The following is a 25,679-nucleotide window of genomic DNA, read 5'->3' as shown; positions in this document are numbered from 1 at the left end:
ATCCTCTCCAAAAATCCTCATTTTATGAGCTAACTTCTTTACTAACTCCCCTTTTTACATAGGGGATGGCCTTAACTTCAGTCATCACATGGATACTAACATCCAGCCCCTAGGTGATGAAGATAGAATCCCCTCCACAGGGTTTTCCCATTTCCTACCACTTTGATTTTCAGTTCTTTTTTTCCCTGGCTTCTAGAGGTTACTTCTGATTCCTAAAAGCTCAGCTAAGCATTCAGAAGACTTTTGGTTATTTTGTACACACTGTTTCTAAGGGTCTGTGTTGGGAGAACCTCCAGACTTATTTGGCCATATTGCTGGAGCTGAAAATCTTGCAGTAACCCTTTTGAAATAGATTTCAGAATACCTTTATGATCTGCAGACTAATTAATCTTATATTACATGCTCAAGGTAACAGAGGTTCAGGTAGCAGCCTAGAGGGACAATGGCACTAAATTTGCCTTCACTTTAAGATTTGAAATAGGGTTTTATGAGAATAAAGTTGAACAGAACATGTATTTTTCCAATGTACATTTTGCAGTGCTGTCACATTATACAGAACCTGTGACATTAAGTAGACCAAGCTTAAAAACTCAATATTTGTGCATTTTCCCCAGTGTCCAAGCCTGCTGCTGAATAATTCAGAGCGAATAATAATTCAGAACGAATAATAATTCGTTCTAAGAAATAGAACGAATCCATCACATTTTAAACTACACTCTTAGCTGACACAGGGTTTTGAGAGTTCTTGTCTTTCTTTTTCCTTATTTTTTCCCTATGTTTTACCCTTTCTGAGATAATTTGACATGTGGCTGACAATGATTTAAATAGGACTTAATCTGGTCAACAGGAAAAAAAAGTAGAAACTTATCCTACTCAAACTCTGAAATCCACAAATTTTCTGTTTGTCATGGTAACTTGCACACCTGTGATACAGGAATGGCATCTTAGGTGTGTATTTAGTTGCCTGAAATGACAAAAGAAGTCAAAAGTTGTCCATTGCAGCATATGGGATCATTACCCTATATATTTGTTTTAAAACAATTCTTAAAATGACTAATAAAGAAAAAAAAAACCTTTGAAGTGTCAAAAGCACTCAATTATTAGTATGTTGAACATGTTGGCATTGTTCACTGCAGTGTGATTTTACTGACCTTCAAAGAGGGTCTTGTATAGAAGAGTCACTCCTGGGTAACTAGAGATGCTTCTACCTGACTTCAGAAGTACAGATTATGGTCAGGAAGGTTTCCCGGGAGGCTTTTGTCAACTGGCCATGAAGAGACAAGGTATAGAAATGGAGAAATAAGCATAAAGCTTCTTACCTTGAACAGGAATAGACTCTTGTAAAACACTAAAAAAATAGGGTGGATAAAACACCTCAAACTGTGCGTATAACATCCCAACTGTGCATGGATGGAGCCAGGTATAGAGTCAGAGGCTTCTAACTCTAAAATTAGAGAATATTTGTACCCAGGAGGGTTACAAAAGCTCAGTAACTCACAAAATCCTTGAAGGCAAAGACTGTTTAATTTACTTCCGTGTTCTTCATGTCCAGAAGAATTCTTTATGTACAGAAGCTTGTTAAATTTAATTGAATAAATGAAAAGAAGTACTTGGGTGGAGGCAGTGCCGCATCATACTTAAATGTATTCTAACTTTTAGACCTTGCTCCTCAATGTATCTCTTTATTTATTTGTATTTTTAGAGTTGGCTATGCTATTTTAATGTTACCCCAAATGCTGTATTTTTTATTTTAGGTAGTATAATGAGCAGAAAATCTGCTTTAATGCTTTCCATAATTATCTACAACTGGAAGATATCTACCTGTTGAAATTTTACTATTTTAAATAGTCAACACCATTCATTTGGTAGAAGTGACCTGACTTTGTAGGTAGGGCAAATTTTAAAACTCATTTCTATATCAGTGACAAATGTATCATACTGACCTAGAACTTTGTTCTTTATTTTAAGATATGGCCTTTATTTCAAGATACTATAAAGGTAAAGGACTGGCAAGTATAGTCTGAAAATTGACTAAATAATTTATACAAGGCTCTGTATTTGTGGAAACAATTTAGTCTCATATTCAAAGAGCAACACATAGACATTAATAATGTCATCACCTCCTATTTATTGGACACCCATAGTGTTCTCAGCTAAACAGAAATGTTGCTCGTTCTCCATTTACTGCCTTACAATGTGTTTTCCTCTGGGGACTAATCAGTGTGATATGTATTTTGAACTGCTTTTCCAATGAAGCGATAGTTTGGACATACTCATCCTAATACTTCCGTCTTGTTTTTGGCAAATGACTGGCCAGTGTTTAAACAGGCAGCATCTACCAATGAAGGAGAGTCTTTTTGTTCTTTTGTGAAGATAAGTGTTTACTAATGAATCAAGTCCTCTTTTTCGATCTCATTTTCACCATACTACCAGGACTGTATATTATTTACCTATATTATGAAAACATGTACAACTATCCATCCGTCTATCTGGTTAGCAGACATTTTGTCCTGCTCAAAATGTCCATAAGACTTTTGGTCCATAAGACATTTTGTCCATGCCAAAGGATCCTTGAAATTTGGTCTTGCCCAAAGTGTCCAGCAGACATTTGGTCCACACCAAAATGTCCTTGAAATATGGTCCTTTCCAGAAAGTCCTTGAGCGTATGTAGTCCATGCCAGATGGTATTGGACAGGACCAAATATCAAGGACATTTTGGCATGGACCAAATGTCTTATGGACGTTTTGAACAGGACCCTGTGTCCTACAGGGGTCTTATCATCTAGTTGTCTATTGCCCTTATCCAGTAGTATAAGCAATATTTTATGATACTGGAATCTAAATACTATTGGACAGTAAAGATAAACATTAAAAAGGAAAAAAAGCAGATATACGCAAGATCATGTAGAGAAACAGGAGACATTTAACAGGAACTTATGATTAATTGGTTACCATAGTTGAGACTGAGTTTGGCTGTGTGCTTCGCAAAGGACAAAACACAATATAGGCTTGGCACAAAAACGATGGAGAAAACCCAGTGGGTTAGATGGTATTTATTGAATGGTAATTAGGGAGGCTACAAGTTATTTTGGAAAGACAATTACAATTTTGGAAGAAATCTATCATTTGGATCTCTATGTAAGGGATATTGGGTAACATGATAAACAATGCATTCAGTTATTTTGTAACAGATGCAGAGTCCTTCCAAAAGTGGAAGCTAGTACAGGCATACCTCAGAGATATTGCAGGTTCAGTTCCAAATCACCACAATAAAGTGTGTATTGCAATAAAGCTAGTCACACAATTTTTTTTTGTTTTCCAGTGCATATAAAACTTATGTTTACACTATACTGTAGTCTGTTAAGAGTGCAACAGCATTATGTCTAAAAAATAATGTACACACCTTAATTAAAAAACAGTATTATTGGAAAAGTGGCACCAGTAAACTTGCTCAATGCAGGGTTGCTGCGAACCTTCAATCTGTAAAAAACGCTATATCTGCAAAGCACAGTAAAGTGAAGTGTGATAAAATGAGGTATGCCTGTATAGATAGACTATAAATGCTGAAGTTATAACATGAAATTGTAACTCAGAAAAGGCAGTTTTTAAAAATCTAGGTTAATAGATTGATGTACTTTCTTTCTGATGACCAAACTTAATTGAGAGACAAAGTTTTCCTTTTGCTCCTTTAGTTCAAGTATTAGAATTATAATCAACTTCAGTATCAAAGGTGAAGTCGTGATTAAAGCAGACCAGACTAAGGGGAGAGGCTTTGCGTTGTTTACTAAAAAGAAGTCCATATGCTTTAGCTACCAGACACACAGATGTGGAATGGACACGACCCTAATTCTTACCTATGGGGGTAGACTGTGAGAAAGGTTATAAATAAGGTCATTATTATTTTTAAAAAATAGAATTCAGTTTCTTCTTATGCTGGAACAAGTACTCAGAGAAGATCCTAGCATTCTGGATGTATAGGATAAAAGTTTTTAACCTGAAAAATAAGTGCAAGCACTGTTGTCACTGACTGAACATCTAAACCATCAAAGAGCCCCATAGAGCACCTAACTTTAGAAAAACTCTGCATGCCCTTTGGGGCTCATGTGAATCAGCTCATAAGAAACAATGTTGTTTAGCCATTAGCCCCATACGTGGTTAAGTCAGATAGACCAAAATTCAAATCCCAGGTTCATCACTGATCAGCTGTGGGATTGTGGGCAAGCTACTCTCTCAATCCTAATTTCCCTTATCTATAAAGTAAAAACAACAGTACTGCTTAGTTCAGGATGCTGTGTGAGAATTATATACAGTAATGCACTTAGCATAATGCCAAGTATGAATTAGGAGTTCAGTACCTGTTATTTATAATTATTAAGTGAAAAAATATTCTCCCCAGTAATTGTATAAGGTGACCTATTTAAAAATATCCTGTTCAAGCGGAAAATGTTTGTGAAATACACTAATTTTATTTTAACATAGCTAATACCGAAGTATTATTTCGGACAACCATTACCCACCAGGTGCAGCTATTTTGTTAATATTACCCTACGCTGGTGTTAATAAGTCCACTGCATTGGCAGATGAAGGACTCTGCTAATTTTATAATTCTAGGGATCCGTCTACTTTCATCCAATTCGTATGAAGGTTTTATCAAGTTACTGAAAATATGAAAGAAGAGCAATAAGGCTACAGACTTTATTTTACTTAATTTCAGAATTCTTTAGGTGCTCGCTGAGGTTTAAACAGTTGTGGATGCTGGGCAGGGTGGGTTTAGGTGGGCACTTTCCCTCGTGAAGGACAAGTTCATGTCCTCAGTAAGGAGAATTCATAGGTTCAGGAATAGTCTTCTGCTGTAATTAGGACTGATTTATTGTCCTTTTGGGGGCTGGCAGTGAGGAAGGTGGAGGGAAAGGAGGAAATTGCTGAACAGTTCAGAATCTGTGCTTTTATGGGTGGAATAGTCATCATTTAAAAGGTATCTTAATCTGTTTGGGCTGCTGTAATAAACTGTCACAGTCTGGGCAGCTTATAAACAACAGAAATGTATTTCTCCCAGTTCCAGAGGCTGGGAAGTCCAAGATCAATGTGCTGGCAGCTTTGATGTCTGGTTAGTGTCTGCTTCCTGTTTCATAAGATGGCCATCTTCTTGCTGTGTCCTCACATGGTGGAATAAGGGTGGAGAGAGTTCTCTTTTACAAAGGCACTAGTGTCACTCACGAGGGCTCCAAGTTCATGACCTCATCACCTTCCAGAGCCCCAACCTTCAAATACCATCGCATTGGAGATTAGGTTTCAACATAGGAATTTTGGGGAGACACAAACATTCAGTGTATTGCAAAAGGGTTGTTCTTAGGCCAAAGATATACTACCCCAAACCAGAACATGAGGTCTTTTTAGGGTTGTGACACTCCAAGGAATGGCGAGAAGCAGGACCTTTATTTATGTTTCTCTTCTTCGAGGCATAAGCTATTGGCAGGACTAATTCTCATTTGTATGACTTTTCTGTTTCTTTTAAAAGTAATTTTAAAAGAAGATGAATGAGTATATAATACAGCCAAAATTAAACACGGGTAGTAAATGTTAAAGTGATAATAATAGTAATAATGAAATTCTAACTTAAAAATATTGACCCACCAGTCAACCACACAAAAATCTTTACTATAATGGCACTAAGAAATACCTTTATATGGATTAAAAAGGAAGAACAGTCTATCAAATGTCCTGTGTATCCTGAGCAGCAAAGCTGATTTGTTTACAGCAGTCAGTATAGAGGAATTCTATTGGCTGGCAGCATAGTAAGTGTTTTAGGAGCGTTATTTCTCATCCTTGCACCGACACCAAGAGGGAGGAAGTTTTAATCCCGTTTTACAGATGAACAGTGCCACCAAGAGCAGGGTCCATTTCTGGTGAAAAATACTTTTGGGTCCTCCATCAACTGTGTAGCTTTCTGTTGATAGATAACACAGTCAACCCCAGAGCTTGCCTCTGAACCCGATAATTTACATGGGCTTCTTTTCTTCTTGTCAGTCCTGATGGGAAAAGGGGGATCTTCTGATGCCTGGGTCTCTCCCTGTAGACCAGGGAGGGGTTGACAAACTAGAGCCCACAGGCCAAATCTGGCCCACCTCCTGTTTGTGTATGACCTGTGAGCTAAGAAAGGTTCCTACATTTTTCAGTGGCTGAGAAAAGTCAGAAGAAGAATGATCTTGTATGATATGTGAAAATTATACGAAATTCAAATTTCAGTGTCCATAAAAAAAGCTTTATGGGAGCATAGTCACACTCATTTGCATATTTATTTATGGCTGCCTTGCCACTACAGCGACAGTTGAGAAGTTCCAACAGAAACAGGATGGCCTGCAAAACCTAAAATATTTACTATCTGGTCTTTTACAGAAAAAGTGTACTGAACCCTATTATAGACTCTAAACTCCTTGGAGGATGGAAAAGATGTCTGCTACGGACATTAGGCCCCTAGAGACTAGTGCAATATCTATATAGTGAATTCTAAATATAGCTTTTGTTAATGAATGAGTGAATGAATAAACAAACAAAATAAATAATCTAAAAAGTCTTCAAGGACTGTCGTTTTCAAATTGCCTTCGTAACCTATTTTTCTGAATTGGTTGCAAGAAATCTTTCCCAGAAGTGTGCAGGGTCTGCAGACCTCAAGCTGGCAGCGTTAATGTGGTATTGTCCCCTGCACAGAACTCAATCTCTTACCCTCCACTTGCCCTTTCCCTCGTCTTCGCATCTTTTGAATGTATTTCCTGTTCTTTTACCTGAAGATACTTTTATACAGGTGGTCGTTGCTGCAGTACATTTATCTTTTCTGAGACAGGGTTATTTCCTTTCCTAATCTTGTTAGTTAGGCTTGGCAGGAGGACAAAGGTAGGGCAAAGAGAAAGGAGATTCAAGGTTAGGCAAGGCCCAAGTCTAGGCCCTGGGGCAGATGTCAAAGGGCTGGGAGTTCAGAGAGGATCCTGGTGCACATTAGGTGTGGCTTGTAGGGAGGTGAGAGGGCCCTAGACACATGTGTAAAGGAAAAACTATTTTTCTACTACTGAGTGTATGTGTTTTTTACACCAAGCAGTTCTTCAGTTCTCTACAGATACCAACTAGGTGTTCTACAATTTCATTCAGTCCTGACGTTACCGACCCGGAGCTGGCACAGACCCCACAGGTTAAGGGCTCAGCCCCACAAGACTGCCCCCCCTTTCAGATGTCAATAACAAGCCAGGCCTCCTGCACTGTTTTTTTCTTTGTTTATTTTTTTGGCGGCACCGTGCGTTACGTGGGTTCCTAGTTCCCCAATCAGGAATCGATCCCGCGCCCCGTGTAGTGGAAGCACGGAGTCTTAACCACTGTACTGCCAGGGAAGTCCCAGGCCTCCTGTACCTTTGCCTGACCAGCTATGAACTGAGGGCTCCCATGGTGCCTTCCTCGGCTTCCATAATTTGCTAGAATGGCTCACAGAACTCAGGGAAACACTTTACTTACTATTACTGGTTTATTATAAAGGATACAACTCAGGAACAACCCAATGGAAGAGAGACACAGGGCAAAGTATAGAGAAGTATGGAAGTTCCATGCCCCATCCAGGCATGCCACCCTCCCAGGACCTTGGTATGTTCACCAACCTAGAAGCTCTCACAACCCTGTCACTGAGGGGTTTTTACGGAGGTTCTGTTATGTAGGCATAATTGACTAAATCATTGGCCATTGGTCATTAAATCCCCAGACGTTGGCGGGTGGGGCTGAGAGCTCTAACCCTCTAATCACATGGTTGGTTCCCCTGGTAACCAGCCCCCTATCCTCCAAGAATCACCTCATTAGCTTAAACTCAGGTATGGTTAAAAGGGGCTTATTATGAATAACAGAAGGTGCTTCTCTCACCCCATCACTCAAGAAATTCCAAGGATTTTAGGATCTCTGTGCCAAGAACCAGGGACAGACATCAAAAGCATATTTCTTCTTATGCCACTATATCGCAGTGTGGTGTAGGAAGGAGGCAGAAAGGTGGGCAGGGGAACATCCGGGGAGAGCCTTGTTCTGTGCGGATTTGTCAGGCACAGCATGTCCTGTGGTCCCGATGTTAAAGGACAGCCAGAGATTGGTCGTAGGCCTGTGTCTCATCCCACCAGACCACAGATAAGCTGTGTTGTCAACTCAGCATGATAGAACACCTTGTCCAGACTCACAAGTTTGCTTCCAGGAGAGTGACCAAGAGAAGGCAAGGAGGGAAGGGAGGTGAAGGGCACGTTAATGAGAGCAGTCCACGATGTTTTCTGCATGGACATTTGTACCTGGGTTCCCTCTCATGACTCATGTTTTAAGTCCGGCTTTGTCTCCCGGAGCTTCAAACCAGCTGTCTGCACCGAAGCGCTTTGGCACGTTATTGTACTGTACGCCGGCTTGCTCGTTTCATCAGCAGCGGTGCTGCCCTTCACACGGAGCATGTCACATTTGACTGATTTACCACAAGACTGTGGGCTCTATTTTCCTCAGCACTGTGGAACCCTTTCCCATTAGTGATAGCAGGCGTCATGTGTATGCATGAAGAGAGACTGTTCGACCGGGCAGTTGTAGCCTCCACTGCAGGCATGAGCATAGCTCCCACTTGTCAAGTGGGGCTAATAGGGTATATGCATATGCACTGGAGAATCAATTCTCTGGACATGGACCTCTACTGCAAAAATACTTGCTACTCACTGGTGGTAAAGATCTCAGCAATGTCAGGGCCTTCATGGTGAGATTAATGCTCTACTGTTCCTGGCTGGGCCATTTCTCTACAATAACAACAACAACAACAAAGTCCCTGGCCTGAGAGTTTGATGAGATGTTTTTCAGGTGAAATCTGGAGCTGTGCTGATTTGCTGTGCTATTTGGGTGACGCTTTTCTCTGTAGACATTTTTCTCTCCATAGACTGTAATTAGTTGAATCAACTAATGAATGGCTTGGAGTCCAGTCCTGAATATACATATGACTGTGGACAAGCTGTTTCTTCTTCCTGAGCCTTGGTGTCTTCAGCTTTGAAATAAGGAAGCTGCATGAGATGGTTTCTAAGCATTTTGCTCATCTGCTATTAAACAGGCATCATGTTATATTGAAAATACATTTGATTTTTGTTTAATTTTTTTCCCTACTAGATTATGATCACATTTCTCATTTTATCTCAAGAGCGTAGCCCAGTTCTTTGTACATATCATATGGGTTCAGTAGATGTTTTGTTTATTGAAAATAAAATTTTGTGATTCTATAACTATAAATCATTTGTGTTCTCACTGGGCAGGAATGCAATTCCTTGGATGACATATTTATTGTTCCTCTTTTTGTATCAGTAAACATAGAAAAAAATAATGAAATTGAATTCATTGCAATAGTATTATTAATATTATGTTACATTATTATATTATAAAATATTTAGTAAAGAGAGACTTACTGAGCACTTACTATTGGCAAGAATAGTCAGAGAATTCATAGATGAACTTGAATGACAGACTAGGTAGAACTTACTTCGATCTGTGAAGGATTGGTACACTTGCTGGATAGGCAGGAAAAAAAAAGGGAAGTCTGTAGATGAGAAGAAAATAAATATGACTGCAAAGTGTGAATAGTAGAGAGAGTCTGTGCAACAACAAAGGGACTTGTTGATTTGCAACCAAAGTTGCAGTTGGAGAATGGAAGAAAATAAGGTTAAGTGTGGTGCCCAAGTGATGAGGGTCTTGGTTGAGACCCAGGTATAATTTAAATTTATCACAGTAACAATGTAACCACAGGAATTAATGGTCTTTTCCAAAAAGCAGAATGTCATAGTGAAAGCTGACTCAGAGAAAAGATACTTTAAAACGTTCACCTGATCAGAAAACAGATGGAATCTGATTCCTTTCTTTTTAACAGGAAGCTCAGCTTCCACCCACTCTGGAATAGCTACATTCAAGCTGGGGTTCCAACTTAGAACTTAGTATGCTTAGACAAAATTATATTCATTATAGACCACTTCATTATCTAATGGAGTCATCTTTTATTTTCTCTTGGGCTCTCTCTGCCTTTGAGTGTTTAGTTTTTGTGATGGTTAATTTTATGTGTCAACTTGACTAGGCTGTGGTAGCCAAACATCCGTCTGGATCTTGCCGTGAAGGTAGTTTTTAGATGTGATTAACCTTTAAATTAGTAGACATGGAGGAAAGCAGATGACCCTCCATGATGTGGGTGGGCCTCGTGCAATCAGCTGAAGGCCTTAAAAGAAAAGACTCAGGTCTCCTGAGGAAGAAGGACTTCGGCCTTGAGACTGACTTTGGACTCTTGCTGCAACATCAACTCTTCCGTGAGTCTCCAACCTGCCAACCTGCTCTGCAGACTTTGAACTTGTCAGCTCATCTAATCATGTGAACCAATTCCTTAAAATACATCTCTCTCTCGAGACATCCTATCGATTTTGTTTCTCTGTAGAAACCTGACTAATTCAGTGGTTTTTTCCATGGTTAAGCTGCTCTGATACAATACTTTAAAAATCCAGCTGATAAACTCAGAAGTCACTCAGTCATATTTTTCTGCCTTGGTCCCAATCCCTTTGCCATCCTTGCCCTCAACCTTCAACTGCTTGATGAAAGAGAGTACATATTTCCTCTACACTGTTTCATCTTTTTTGCTGATAGAGTCTAAGAGAAAGAAATTTATGTTTTTTTGGTCCATATTATGGGCTGGAAATATCACTGTGGTAAAAGATGCTCACGTCACTTCAACAGCACCTAAAAAGATTCCAGCCGGGCTTCCCTGGTGGCGCAGTGGTTGAGAGTCCGCCTGCCGATGCAGGGGACACGGGTTCGTGCCACGGCCCGGGAGGATCCCACATGCTGTGGAGCGGCTGGGCCCGTGAGCCATGGCCGCTGAGCCTGCGCGTCCGGAGCCTGTGCTCCGCAACGGGAGAGGCCACAACAGTGAGAGGCCCGCATACTGCAAAAAAAAAAAAAAAAGATTCCAGCCAATTTAGTGCATATAAAGCACCAAGCTATAGTTGTTACTCAATAAGTTATTTTCCTCCTCTTTCTCTTTCTTCCTTTTGTTATTTTTTTGAAAACAATATCTTGACCTATTCTCACTCCCTTCTGCTGCCTTCTCCCTTTCACCTCACTGTAGAACTCACCTCTTCCAGAGATGTAAATGTAAAATGGATACTTTTTCCAAATGTTTTATTTGTTTTCTATTTCATAGAAAGCTTAATTTCACTGAAATACGAGTAAAGACATTTCTAGAGTCTGCTTCAGAGTAATCTTCCATCTTTTGAAAGTAGTGAAAACAGATAGCAAGCATGCTAAAATAAGAGCTGTTACACTGTTTATGCCAGGATTTGTAAACACTGGGCAACTAGTTCTTCTCTGCTTAGGAGAACTATTTTGGCTATGGTCTTCTTGCTCTATTTTTGACCATGTAAACTCATTGAATTTTGCTTGGAGCCATGTGCCTGATTACAGATCAAGAGGTACTGCTGGGGAATAAGATATACTTTGGGTTTTTGCTTGTCATCTAATTAGGTTCTATTTTTTCCTTATGTTTTTGCAGTTTTGAAGTTAACGTATATTCACTGCAAAAAAAAAAACACAAAAAACCCCCTGAAAAATTAAACAATGTCAGCCATAATTTACTAGCATATAAATAACATTGTTAATAGTTATGTTTTCTTCTATCCTTTGTGTATATGTATGTGTGTGCATGCCTTTGTGTGTGTGTGTATGTGTGTCGTGTGTGTCTGTGTGTGTGTGTATGAGAGAGAGAAAGGTCTAAACTACTCTTAAGATAAAAGTATCTCACATTTCTTAATACTGGGTACAATCAAATTTCATCTGACTCTGTTCTTGTCTATTACGGTTGAAGTCCAATCTTTGTTATTTTCAGCGCCTGCTCCCCCCTTTCTTAGGCTTGAACAGAATGACAGCATTTCTGCGATCCAGGAAATTAGGAAGACCTTCTGTTCTTTCGTTTATTTAGAGACTGCCTCCCAGTGCCCCTGCCCTGTTCCTCGTGGGGACCTCCTGTGCTTCCAGAGCCACAGAGCTTAATATTCTGCTTTTAGGGCCATTGTCACACACCATTTGGAGGTCCCACCATTCCTGCTTGCTCTTCAGACACACTTAAAGTTGCCATCTAGAGTCACTCACTGAAGGTATTTGCCACCTTCTCGTCCTTTTCTCATGATCTTGAGGACCCCTCCACTCTTCCAACTGTTGCTTGTCCATCCCCAGATCAGACCATGCTCTCCTCTAAACCTCAGAAATACCCAGCCTTTCTTTCGCATTCATTTCTATCGCAGTATTTTAAGGTTCGTCTGAACAGCTCCATCTTTACGATGGACAGATCCCAAGCCCTGACACCCATCTTAGACTATTTAACATTCCAGGAGCTAAGAAGGTTCCAGTCTTGACATCTAATTTCTGGAAACCCATCCCCCAAGGATGTACAGGGAGCTTCTTCTAAAAGCAGCAAAAGATAATAAATTTGAGTTTTTATGTGCTATTGTATTAAATGCCAACACCTCAATTTGTTTGAGTATAAACAAAAACATAATTGGGGTGATACTATAAATACAAGGTTTGTAACTCTCTTTTTAAAAAAACTAACATCATGACTATTTTCCTATGCACTTTTTTTTTTTTTTCCAGTCTGCGTTGGTTAAAATAAATGAGCATATGTTCAGGGTGTTAGCTGGTATATGTCCAACCAACTTGTGCTCTTCACTTAGGTTATGTCAAATGCTTCATAAAGAAATAACATAAATCCTTTTTGTAGAGCATCCCAGCCCTATTGGACAGTTGGGGAAAAATTAAGTTTTCTGTTTCTGACTCTGCACAAAGCGTCAGAACATTTGCCTTGGGCTTTATTTAACCAACTGTGTCATGTCTGATTAACCTGATTATTCACACACAGAAGTTGTACCAGAGTAGTCTTCATTTGCTTTTTCCATTTTCACCCTTCCCATTCTGTGGTGGTTAAAGGTGCCTGTAATTCTTGACCGGTCCCTTTTGAGACTGAACTTTATCTTCTCTACCCTTGAATGTGTGCTATGATAGTTTAACCAATAGAATGTGGCCCAAGTCATACTTGGGCAATTATGAGTCTAGCTTTTACAAGAACTGGCAGCTTTCATTTCTTCTTTCTTGGAATTCTTCCTGTTGGATACTCCCTCTCAGAACCCAGCCCCATGCTGTGAGATGCCCAAGCCATTGGGCATTCCTGTCTGTTGCCCATCTGAGCCATGGGCGACTCCGTCTTGGTGGTTCCAGCTCAACTGAGCCCTCAGATAACTACAGTCTCAACCAATATGAGAACTGCCTAGTTAACATACAGAATCTCAGAGGATCATAAAATAAAAGAAAACAGTCATTGTTTTAAGTCAGTAACTTTTGAAGTGGTTTGTTTTGAAGCAGTAAGATAAAAGAAATACATTCTTTTGGTCTCTATTGTTATAGGATCATGAATAAAGTGAAAGTTTAGCCTCCCACCAGGTTTGTTATTGGTTTCCACGTGGTGGAGCCATCTTCCAAAAAAGACCAGTTCAGTTTCATAAAAGCTTCTTGAGAACCTACCCTGTGCCAGGCAGATGGTTAGGTTTTGGAGATAAGACAAAGTCTGAGCAAGAGGCAGAGAATTTAGCAGAGAAAACATGTATAAATGAATAATTACTACATAATTAGTAATGAATACGTGAGATAGAATGAATGAATTGCAGAGATAACTTTTTATTTCACAAATACTTGCGCATCTATTACATGCCAGATACTCAAGACACTTGGAATTGATTCAAAGGGTGGTCTTGGTATGGAGAAATTTGCCAACTAGTAAGCAAGATAGATTAAAAACAGATATTTTCAATATAATGTGGCAAGTGCCAGGACTGATACATGAAGTAGTTGGTAACTCAATGTCATTACATGTATATTGCCTAGCAGAGAGAATAGCATTTAAAAGATGCTAAAGGCATTTCATATTCCGTCCTCCTTCCTTGGGGTGACAAATTTTATTTTCCAAAAAGAGCTGCAGCAATATCTTCTATCCCACATGTCCTTCAGTAATGTGACCTCGAGTCTCTCCCATCAAGGGGAAGAGTCTCATGGCACTCCTTTTGAAGCTGGGCTGGCCTCCAGGACTCACCTGTAACCAATAGAACTTGGTAGAAGTGATGCTGCATGACTTCTGAGGCTGGGCCAGAAAGGGCCAAGCAGTGTTAGCGTTGATCTCCTAGAATACTCAATTATCAGCTGTTCCGTCTCAGGGGGCTTTCTCTGGAGCCCAGCTGCCATGCTGTGATAAGCCCAAGCTACATGGAAACACTGCATGCAGGCATGCTGATCGACAGACCTCGTGAGCCCAGCCTTTGGGTTGTCCTAACTCAAGCACCAGACACGTGAGTGAAGGACCTTCCAGATAATTCCATCCCCTGACTAATTGAGTCACCCTCAACCCACTTGAGTCTTCTGAGCTGAGGTCCCAGATGCCCTGGAGCAGAGACAAGCCAGCCTCACTGTACTCTATTCAAAATCCTGACCCCCAACATCCATGACCATGATAAAATGGTTGCTATTTTTATGTCACTAGTGTGGAGAGTGGTTTGTTACATAGCAATAGATAATTAGAATAGATGGGTTCCAAGAAAGAACCACTTCACAATGAATTATATTATTTCTGAATAGTGTTTATGGTGAGGTACCAGTATTTCTGGATGCAGGTCGTTCAGTTAACTCAGAAAATGAGAAAACATTTGGTCACTAATTCATCTCTGAATGCAGATCACAGGGTTTTGGGACCCCTTCCCTGACTTCTTCGCATTTGTAAAATTATGGGTCTACTTGCTTGAGGAATATTTCATTTCTTTTGATGAGAACTACTTCTCTTCATCTTCAGATTTAGTGCCAATGAAAATGTTGGAAAAAACTGATTTATTTGATATTCATGTCTTAATTCTGTAAGACAGAGCATTTTAGTAACTGATTAGTGGGAGAGTATGCCTTGCCGTATGCAAAGACACTGGCTACCTCAAATATAATGTGTTTTGTGGCTTTTAATCACTAATTAGCATTTGCAGGAGGAATTTGTTTATATGAAGAGGACTTGAAGAAAAATGCAATATTAAACTGTACAGTTCTCTTCCACTTTAGTCATTAGTCCTACCACTTATTAAAAATTAAACCATGTACAGTTCTCAGATTGGCAACTTGCAAATTGTCTAAGGAAGATACTCACTTTAATTATGTGAATTGAAAGAGATACTTTTTTTTTGCTACTTTTAAAAATCTTACTGTAATTGAGAAATCATTAAAAGTTGGAATACAGTTCCATTAAATTTAGAGGGGGAAACAGGAGACTGTATTAATATCCAAAACATCTCCTTTCTTAGGCGGTAGTCTTGGCAGATGAAATAATGAAATCTGAGTCTTTGTGGTGGTAAAATAGGTGACACAGAAGGAAAACAAGGAGGTGCAATAAATGGTTAATTAGTGGATGCCAATTATATCTCAGTCAGGATCAAATGAATGTCCTACAGAAGTGAGAGGACTAGTGGTTAAAGAAGGGATGGAACGGAGCTGGAGGGGACAAAATGTGGGTAAGTCTACTGTTGCTCCCTCTTGACAGCCATGTGCTGCTAGGTCAGGATAAAAAAAAGAAAGAAAGAAAAGAAAAGAAAAGAAATCTCCTGGGATCATTGCACAATTGGAATCTGAAAATTCTGACAGTGAATACCTGTTATTTGCAGAAAAGACATACTTCTAGATTCCTAGCTTTCCCATTCTTTGCAATTGGCTAGAATTAAAAGACTTGTTGCACAGGAGGAAAGCATGAGATAGATCCCAGATCCAGAAAATCTTTCCAGGTCTCAGACTTCACAGCATCTTCCTATCTCTGCCTGTCCCAGTCCTCAGACTTCTCTGTTATTTTCTTTTTGTTTGGCAAGTAATATATTTTTGTAAGGCCCCTCAGATTTTACCTGAGTTGCTTAATCACAATTTTCCTTAAAAGACCAGGATGTAAGGTGAGCGCCATGACTGTTCTGTCCATCTTTTGTTCAGGAGTTCATGGGTGAACTGTCTTGGGTTTTCCCAAGTAAAGGAATCATGGAAAATGTTGCCTGAGGCAAGAGAAGTCCAACCCATTTAGGGTTTAGTCCATTCCATGCTGAACATGAGCTGGAATATATTTAGACTTTTCTATGTATCATTTTGGAATATACCCACATATTAAAAATAATTTTAAAAATCAAATATTCTCAGGAATTTTTTCCTAACAAATTAAAAGAGATTTTCATCAAGTGTTCATTTGAATATTTTTGAGGAGATAATACATGTCTAACTATTGGGATGTGAAAGTGCACCTTTGCAGTACTTTTGTTCCATTAATTTTTTTTTTTTTGAGCTTGCTTGTCAGTTCAGTCACCAAGCTTCACTAAGCTTCGCTAATTTTGTGAAATTTGGAATAGTGTTTTGCCACTTTAGAGATAATCCCTGAAAGCTTCCTTCTTGCAGATGGCAATAAATCATTCTCTCCACTAAAAGCCTCCATGTCATTTGAAATTTATTACACAGAGTGCGTAGTGGACTTAAAAGCCATTTCACGTGTCTTATTACTTCAATCATCTAATTTATGGGTTTCAGCTGCAATTGTAGTTGGAAAAAGTATTTTCCTTGCTCTGATCAATATGAGTCTGGTTTTGCATTCATCCCCACTAACCCTCCCTGCCTGATTTCATCTACTACCCTTCTTGGATTGTATAGCTTCTGTAGTCATTCTCCAGTACCCATCATTCAAGGCAATACAGGTCTGAAATGGAAAGAAAGTGCCAACAAGGCTGATATAGATTGACTAAGCTTTACCAGCTCTTAGCCGCACTTGTCAAAAGATATCTTAGTTACTACTAGTTGAGCAGTCTTGCCCTAGGGAAGGAGAAGCTGTCAGAAACTCCTGTGTTTAATATGTACATCTCTGGCTTCATGGAGAGAGTATGAAGGAAGCCTATTAAACACAGATGAGGTAAGACTGAGTAACACACACTTAACACAAAGAATGAAAAGGAATTGGGTACTCTTTATTGATATATTGAAAGCGTTTGTGTTTTTTTTTCCCTCCCACAATAAATAATCTCTGTTCCCTTTCAGTCATTTTCATCCCCATAATGAAAGATAGTATCAATCGATTAATAAAATGAAGAGGAATGTGGGAATATTATAGTTCTCTATAGCAGTCTGGAGTCTCATATGACAAACATACCCATGCAGGTGTAACAATGATTGAACCACTGCAGGGTCCAAGGTTAGACTCAGTCTTTGTCGATGGTTGTAAAAGCTAACTACTGTATTCTTTGATTTCAATATCAGAAAAATCAGATGTGCCCCCAAATATTCCTATTTTGAGTGGGTGATTCAATACCATGTGAATGAATACATCTAACCCTTGTTGACTTTACATTTTCAATCCATTCAACCTCATGGGAAAATTAAAAGTTGATTCAAAGACCACTACATGCAAGATACTAAAAGATAACCGCACCTTCCTGTACAATTCTTAGTCAACATTGGGAAGTGAGCAATGTTTTGTCTTTTGCACCTAAATACTCCCTCCTTCATTGCTCTTTCCTTCCTCTCCAGAGGATCTTATGTGGGTGCCCATCCTCCCCCTTTTTTTTTTTTTTAATTTTTGGCTGCGTTGGGTATGCGTTGCCACGCACAGCCTTTCTCTAATTGTGGCAAGCGGGGGGCTACTCTTTGTTGCAGTGCACAGGCCTCTTGTTGCGGAGCCCAGGCTCTAGGCACGTGGGCTCAGTAGTTGTGGCTCGCGGGCTCTAGAGCTCAGGCTCAGTAGTTGTGGTGCTTGGGCTTAGTTGCCCCGCCACATGCGGGATCTTCCTGGGCCAGGGATCGAACCTGTGTCCCCTGCACTGGCAGGTGGATTCTTAGCCACTGAGTGCAGGGAAGTCCCTCCCCTTTTCTTTTGTGACCATATTGTTGCTTCCTTCCAGAACAGTCTCTTCTCTCTCTTTTCTTGCTTGCGGGAGAACACACTCCCACAGTAGATGCAGAATACACCTTCTACTTTTCTTCTCATCTCCTTTGCACCTATGATGTGGGTATGAGATCTAATTCCAGTGAAAAAGACTGGAGGAGATGTCCACTAGGAGTTCCTGGGAAACATTTTACCTAGTAAAATAGGCATGCGGGAGGAAATACCTCCCTTCCTCTCACGATACAGTCATGTCAGCCCATGACACCCGGGATCACTGTAGCATCTTGCCAACACACGGAGAATGACAGAGTGAAAAGATGGCAGGACCAGAGTCCTTGGTAGTGAGATGCCCTCTATCTGGAACACTTTGTTTTTGAAAAACAATATGTTTTTACAGAGGCAGGTGATGTTTAGCAGTTTGGCCAAATGGTCTGGAATTTCTAGCTCTGAGATACTTTTACCTGTCTCCACAATTAGAAGGATACTGTTCTTTCTTGGCGGTTCTTGTCCCCTTCAACGTAAATTAACTTATCGGTCTAGGCTGAGAGGTTAAGGCAGGAGCTCTGTGATCCAGATCCATCTGGAAGTTTGCTCATTAAAGACAGCCATGGAAGCTAAAGACAAGAGATATGGGGACCTCTACTCTTTCTTTTTTTTCCCCCTTAGCTGAATTCTCTCCCCAAATACAAAGGAATCCATGAGTCCAGACAAAGACATTTTTTAAAGTGGACATTGGACACAAAAGACTTCACATACCAACATAATATAATAAAACTGTGGGCCAGTTTCACTTATGAATAAATGCAAACGTCATAAATAAAATAGAACAAATTGAATGTAGCAACACACTAAGAGAGAAAACACCTTGGCCACATGGTGTTCATGCCAGCAATTTAAGAATGGATCAATATTAGGAAATATTTTAACATAATTCTCTTATTTTAAACTGGAGGAGAAAAATCCTTTAGCATTCCCACCCATGGGAAGAAAAAAAGCATTTAACAACATTTTGTATCCATTCTTCATAAAGAGCTCTTCATAAACTCAGAACAATGGGCCCATCATTAACATGATGGATAGGTAGATAGATGGAGAGCCTGATGATATTCTGGTATAATTAGAAGCTGTCATGAGTTAAAAAAAAAAGAGAAAGATAAAACTTGAGAAGGAAGCATGATACATATGAAAAGTAAGAAATTTACAGCTAGAAAACATAGATTTCCATTTCAGTTTTTCTACCTGCAATCTGTGAGACCTTAGGCATATCACGTCACTCTCTTGGATTTCAGACATTTCACTGAAAAAATGAGGCTGGTAATAGCTACCTTAGGAGGATTAATGTGATCAAAGTACATTAAAGCACTAACTTATACGGGGTTTTCATAAATGGTTGCTTTGGGAAAAAAATACCACCTGTTCTGGAGATTTACCCACCCCAAAACAGAGAGGATAAAACCCAGAAAACATCTGAACATACACTTACTTGAAGTCAATAGATGTTCAAAATTTCCTCCGATTAATCCAGGAGCATGGGTACTTCCTCATTCTGATCCTTCGGATAAGATCTTCAATGATAAAAATAAAAGTTTCAAAAACCTTCTGTGACCCATATCGTGACAGAAAGTTGACTCTTCTTTGTCATTCACGTTGACCCAAAACAAGATACGCGTTTTCTGAGAATGTGCCTGCAACCTGTTGATTTGGGATCCATGACATTCTCCAGACAATAGGACTTCATTCAGTTTCCTGGAACTACTCATCAGAGTCACCTTCACCATCCTTTCTGTTTCTCTGACCTTCTGCTTCTCCAGTCAAGACGCATAACTTATGGAAAAATGGGAGAAGCCGTTAACTTTCTTCCTTTTACCTGTAGCTCTCTTCTGAAATTACAAATTAATTTCCACAGTCTGGCTCTGCAGTTTTTCTAAGACTGTGATCCTATTTATCTTAAGTGTAGCACTAAGGGGAGGAAATGGAAGCTCAATCCAGGTGTCCACATTGACTCTGCACACGTTCATATTTTCGTGAAACCCAATCATGTGTTTCTATGTTTTCAACAGTTTCAGTTTCATTTGGTTTGTGCCTTATTGCATTAATAAGTATAATTTCTTTTTAAAATTTGTTTTATTTTATATTGGAGTATAGTTGATTTACAGTGTTGTGTTAGTTTCAGGTATACAGCAAAGTGATTCAGTTATACATATACGTAAGGCCAATAGGAATCTAAGAAATTAGGCTACTGAGGATCCTGAGTCGAAAAAGTGTCTTCAATTGAAGAAGACATCTAGTAAATTTCTTCAACAAATTTTCACCGTGTTGTCTGACTATATTAAAATAAAGAACCAAATTCTGCTTCAGTTCCTTATAAATATCCCACAAATTCTCGGTGGATAATTTATAGTTTTTACCTCTTTGTTCATTGCATCATGTAATGAATAGGTCTTGCAAAGTTAACAAAACACAATCTTTTGCTGTAAACTATGAAATGTAAACTGTGCTCACCAACCATCACTTTTGAACCGGAATACACTTTGTTTTTGTTGTTGTTCTAGGTGCCCCATCTGTGGCATGTGAATTTCTATGTTTGGATCAAACTTTTCATATTTCTTGCTCTTAGGCAGGCACTTAGGTCATAGATGTTCTTGTATGCTAAAATTATTTAACATTTTTTCTTGCTAAAAATTTTAAAAAGACCACATGCAGGGGGTTATCAATAGAAAAAAACTAGTGGTATCAAAATACTTTTTATTTCTGATTAAAAATAACAGGAAATTTAAGGAGTGAGTAAAAAAAATAAGAGAAGAAAATAACAATTGTCTATAGTTAACACCATTCAGAAATAACTACTCTTGACGGTTCGTTTCATTTGTTTCCCATTTTTCTTGCAATGTGTATATTTGAGGGGGATTCCCTGGTGGCGCAGTGGTTGAGAGTCCGCCTGCCGATGCAGGGGACACGGGTTCATGCCCCGGTCCGGGAAGATCCCACATGCCGCGGAGCGGCTGGGCCCGTGAGCCATGGCCACTGAGCCTGCGCGTCCGGAGCCTAAAAAAAGCAATGTGTATATTTGAGATATATGAATATATTTATGCATTTATACCTTTCTATTTATAGAAGGAAGTATGGGAAGAGGGCCTGTCTTGGTTTTTCTCAAACAATAAATCTTAGGTTGCTGTGTGCCTCACCAATTCACAAACAAACACTGGCTTATTTCTCATGCCTTTACTATTATTTTGTTTAATTCATTATCTTTTTAAAGGCTCAAAAAGCCTTTGGAACCTGCCAAATAATCTTCTAAATCTTCTACTATGTTAGGAGCTCATTTATCTAATTCTTTTAGGAAGATGGGAGGAATTAAAATGTCTAGAATTATATACATACTGCATAAAGAAGGGAATAGACACATATTAGTAGATAAATGTAGACAAATGTTCTACCTAATTCTTTTTTTAAACAATTCATTTTTATTGGAGTATAGTTGGTTTACAATATTGTGTTAGTTTCTGCTCTGCAGCAAATTGCATCAGTTATACGTATACATATATCCCCTCCTTTTTTGAATTTCCTTCCCATTCAGGTCACCACAGAGCATTGAGTATAGTTCCCTGTGTTATACAGTAGCTTCTCATTAGTTAAATCATCAGATATTTATTTTGTGCATGCTGAAATGTCTGACTAGTAGAAGGCCTGTGTCACTCTTGCTCTGGTTTCATAACTAGTGTATATGTTTAAAATGTACAGGGAAACCCCTTGTCCAGCAGCCATATTGACATGGATTAATACCTGATACTTTGACTTAAGTCATCAAAGATATTCTTGTCATTAAATGGGTGAATTGTCTTAAGAAATTAATTGAAACAAGATTTCCAGGGTGATTCCAGTGTGAATTGTGGTACCAAACACAAATTAGAGCAAAAAAAACCCCCCAAAACACTTAATAATGTAAGCATTTCAAAAAGAATCAAATTGAATTCTTTTCCTTATAGATTATTTTTTCTGTTTAAATTCTTACTCTTGTGTAAATGTGGTCTGTCTGATCATAACAAAGGAAGCAAATCATCCACCTTGTATTGAGGCTTTTGGAGAATTTCTTCTTCAAAATATATTCTTTAAAAACAAGTTCCATTTTCACACTACATAGTCACAGTTATCCTGGGGTGGGAGTGGGGAACGGGGAAACTTCACACAGATGACCATTGAAAAATTCACAATTCATTAAAAGGACTTCTGCTTTAACCAATATGTTCTATGAGCATTGCTAACAAAGGAAAAATTAGGTTCACATTTTCTTTTTTTCCATGGGAGTATAGCCAAAATTCTATAGAAAAGTGAAGCTGAAGTAAGGCTCCCAGACAGCTCTCAAACTGGACTCAACCTCTGTGAAACTTCACAGTGGCTGAACTAGAGCTTTCAATGAGGAGATTTTAGATGGATAAGCTTGGAAATCTCCTTTATAAAATTCAACCTTCCAAACAGAAATTGGAAGTCCGATCTCGGACTGAATTTCAGGTGAGCTAAATAATACAGTATTTTTCTAGAGGCAGAGTGCAGTAGGAATTTATGCGATGGACAGGCAAGATTCTAAGAATGAGAAATTTTATTTCTTAAATCTCTCCAGAGATTACTGCAGACACATGTGGCTTGAAGAAGTCCTTCCATGTGTCTTCTGATTCTCAGGAAAACGTATTTTTAAGCGGCAGCAAGAGAGGTGACATTTTATTTTTCTCCATAAGAGACTCTCTTGGAAGGTTATTTTATAGTTTCTTTCCTAGATTCATTCCGAAGAGGTTTTTCTTAGTCCAGGACTCATATCTCTTATAAAAGGTGGAGAGAAGGTGGACTAGGGCTTGGAAAATGTGTGAGTGTAATTTAAAGTTCTTCCTTTTATCAGCAGCGTTCTATCTATATCCTTCTAAAGTTACAGAGCCCAAACTGAAGAATGATTTTCAGGTAGTCTGGGGGATGTGAGATATACTGTTCCCCACTTCAAAATTGCTTTACTTCTGCTTGTGCACCTTACCACCATGTGTGTGCTTATTAGTTGCTAGCTAATATTTTTAGTTAACACAAAATGTCTTGCAAGTACAAAATCAGCTCTCGGCCTACAAGTCATCATTAATACATCAAACCACTTTTCTCTCTGAGCTCACAAGCCTGAATCAAGCAGCTATTATGATTCAATCAGCACTGTCATAGTAGATAAAATCTGATCACCTGAGCCCTAGATTTCAATCAGCCACCACACTCCAGGCAGGGACTGGAAGACTAAAGATTTCAATGCAAGATGGACTTCAGAATGTAGAGAAAAACCTTGAGTTATCTGTCTTTCTGTTACCTAAAACTTTCCAAGCATTAGTTCCCTCAGGTAATAATGTGTTGATATACATGTTCTCAGACATCTTTACAGTCTACAATTGTACAAAAAGGCTAAGACATTGGGTCAAGACAGTATCATTCTTTGTGGATAAAGATAATTATGGTGACAACTGTGCAGTCCGACAGAATTCTCTGTGATGAATAAAATATTCTGTGCTGTGATATGGTAGCCACTAGCCACTGTGTCTCTTGAGCCCTTGAAATGAGGCTTGTGTAACTGAGGGGCTGAATTTTTATGGATGGACCTAGAGATGATCATACTAAGTGAAGTAAGTCAGAAAGAGAAAGACAAATACCATACGATATCACTTATATGTGGAATCTAAAATATGATACAAATGAACTTATTTAAAAAACAGAAATAGACTTACAGACATAGAGGACAAACTTAGGGTTACCAAAGTGGAAAGGCAGGGGATAAATTAGGAATTTGGGATTAACTGATACACACTGCTATATATAAAATAAACAAGAAGGACCTACCGTACAGCACAGAGAACTATATTCAGTATCCTATAATAACCTGTAATGGAAAATAATCTGAAAAAGAATATACATATATACATAACTGAATCACTTTGCTGGACATCTGAAACATTATAAATCAATTAGACTTCAAATAAAAAAAGAATTTAAATTTATTTATTTAATTTATTGTATTTTATTTTATTCATTTTATTTTGGGCTGCTTTGGGTCTTCGTTGCTGCACGCGGGCTTTCTCTAGTTGTGGCGAGCGGGGGCTATTCTTCGTTGCAATGTATGGGCTTCTCACTGTAGTGGCTTCTCTTGTTGTGGAGCACAGGCTCGCGGGCTTTAGAGAGCAGGCTCAGTAGTTGTGGCGCACGGGCTTAGTTGCTCTGCGGCATGTGGGATCTTCCCAGACCAGGGCTCGAACCCATGTCCCCTGCATTGGCAGGCGGATTCTTAACCACTGCACCACCAGGGAGGCCCCCAAAGAGTTTAAATTTAAATAGCCACATATCTTTAGTGGCTACAGTATTGGACAGGGAAATTCTATAGAATACTTTCATGGAAGGTATCTATCCTATAGGATGAGAATGTTCTGATTAAAGTGCATATTTGCTTCTCTGTGATTAAAGTGCATGTTTGCTCCTCTGTGATAAGCCTTTATTTTTTTAAATGGATGCTATAAAAAATAATTATAAAACCTTGAATTGTTGCATGCTTTGGAAGTGTGTAGAAATGGGTGATGTAATTTTTTAAAATTATGAAATATAAAAAATGTGGGCTGGTCCCTAATAAGTTATTTATGTGAACTCCTAAAAAAAAAAAATAGAGACGTGATATTTCTGTAAGTATTCTTTTCATTATAAAATTATATGCAGCTTTTTTTCTGCCCGGTCCCTCCTCCCCCAGAGCGCCGCTCCGGCTGCACCTCCCTAGCTCTGAGCTCCAGGCTCCCACTAAGCTAGTGACACCCTCCGCTCGCCATCATGATCATCTACCGGTACCTCATCAGCCATGATGAGATGTTCTCCAACATCTACAAGATCGACGACGGGCTGTGTCTGGAGGTGGAGGGGAAGATGGTCCGTAGAACAGAGGGTAACATTGATGACTTGCTCATCGGTGGAAATGCCTCCGCTGAAGGCCCCAAGGGCTAAGGTACCGAAAGCACAGTAATCAGTGGGGTGGATATTGTCATGAACCATCACTTGCAGGAAACCAGCTTCACAAAAGAAGCCAACAAGAAGTACATCAAAGATTACATGAAGTCAATCAAAGGGAAGCTTGAAGAACGGAGACCAGAAAGAGGAAAACCTTTTATGACAGGGGCTGCAGAACAAATCAAGCACATCCTTGCTAATTTCAAAAACTGTCAGTTCTTTATTGGTGAAAACATGAATCCGGATGGCATGGCTGCTCTGCTGGACTACCGTGAGGATAGCGTGACGCCATATGTGACTTCCTTTAAGGATGGTCTAGAAATGGACAAATGTTAACACATTTGGCTGTTGGGATCACTTGCTCGTCATAACTGGCTGGCTGCTGCTTCTCATCTACACAACACCAGGACTTAGACAAATGGGGGATTGATGTCATCCTGACCCCTTCGTTTTGATGTTGATTTATTTGGAGCAGAGGCATTGTTTTTGAGGAAAAAACCCCAAAAACATGTTATGTAGATTGTCTAAAAATAAAATGCATTTAAACTCAAAAATAAAAAGTATATGCAGAGTCGCTATGGAACTGTGAAATCCTACTATTTGTTATCGGAAACTCTGTCTTCTGTTGTTTTGATCTTCTGTCATCTTGTACATGGTAAACATTCAACTTTTTTTTTTTTAATTT

At 39.1% G+C, this 25,679-nt stretch overlaps 1 pseudogene across 1 annotated transcript in view; it reads left to right on the top strand.

Annotated features, from left to right (window-relative positions):
* The window catches only part of LOC307193496 (translationally-controlled tumor protein-like), a 178,670-nt pseudogene extending 153,340 nt beyond the window's left edge, over nucleotides 1-25,330 (top strand). Inside the window, exon 8 of the transcript XR_013831767.1 lies at nucleotides 24,744-25,330. The product of XR_013831767.1 is annotated as a translationally-controlled tumor protein-like (transcript). The remainder of the gene's footprint in view (nucleotides 1-24,743) is intronic.
* The last annotated feature ends 349 nt before the right edge of the window (nucleotides 25,331-25,679 follow it).

The sequence above is a fragment of the Stenella coeruleoalba genome (assembly GCF_951394435.1).
Source record: "Stenella coeruleoalba genome assembly, chromosome: 10".
Lineage (NCBI taxonomy): Eukaryota > Metazoa > Chordata > Mammalia > Artiodactyla > Delphinidae > Stenella > Stenella coeruleoalba.
The sequence above is the reverse complement of the archived record's forward strand: the minus strand, read 5'-3'. Positions and strand labels throughout refer to the sequence as shown.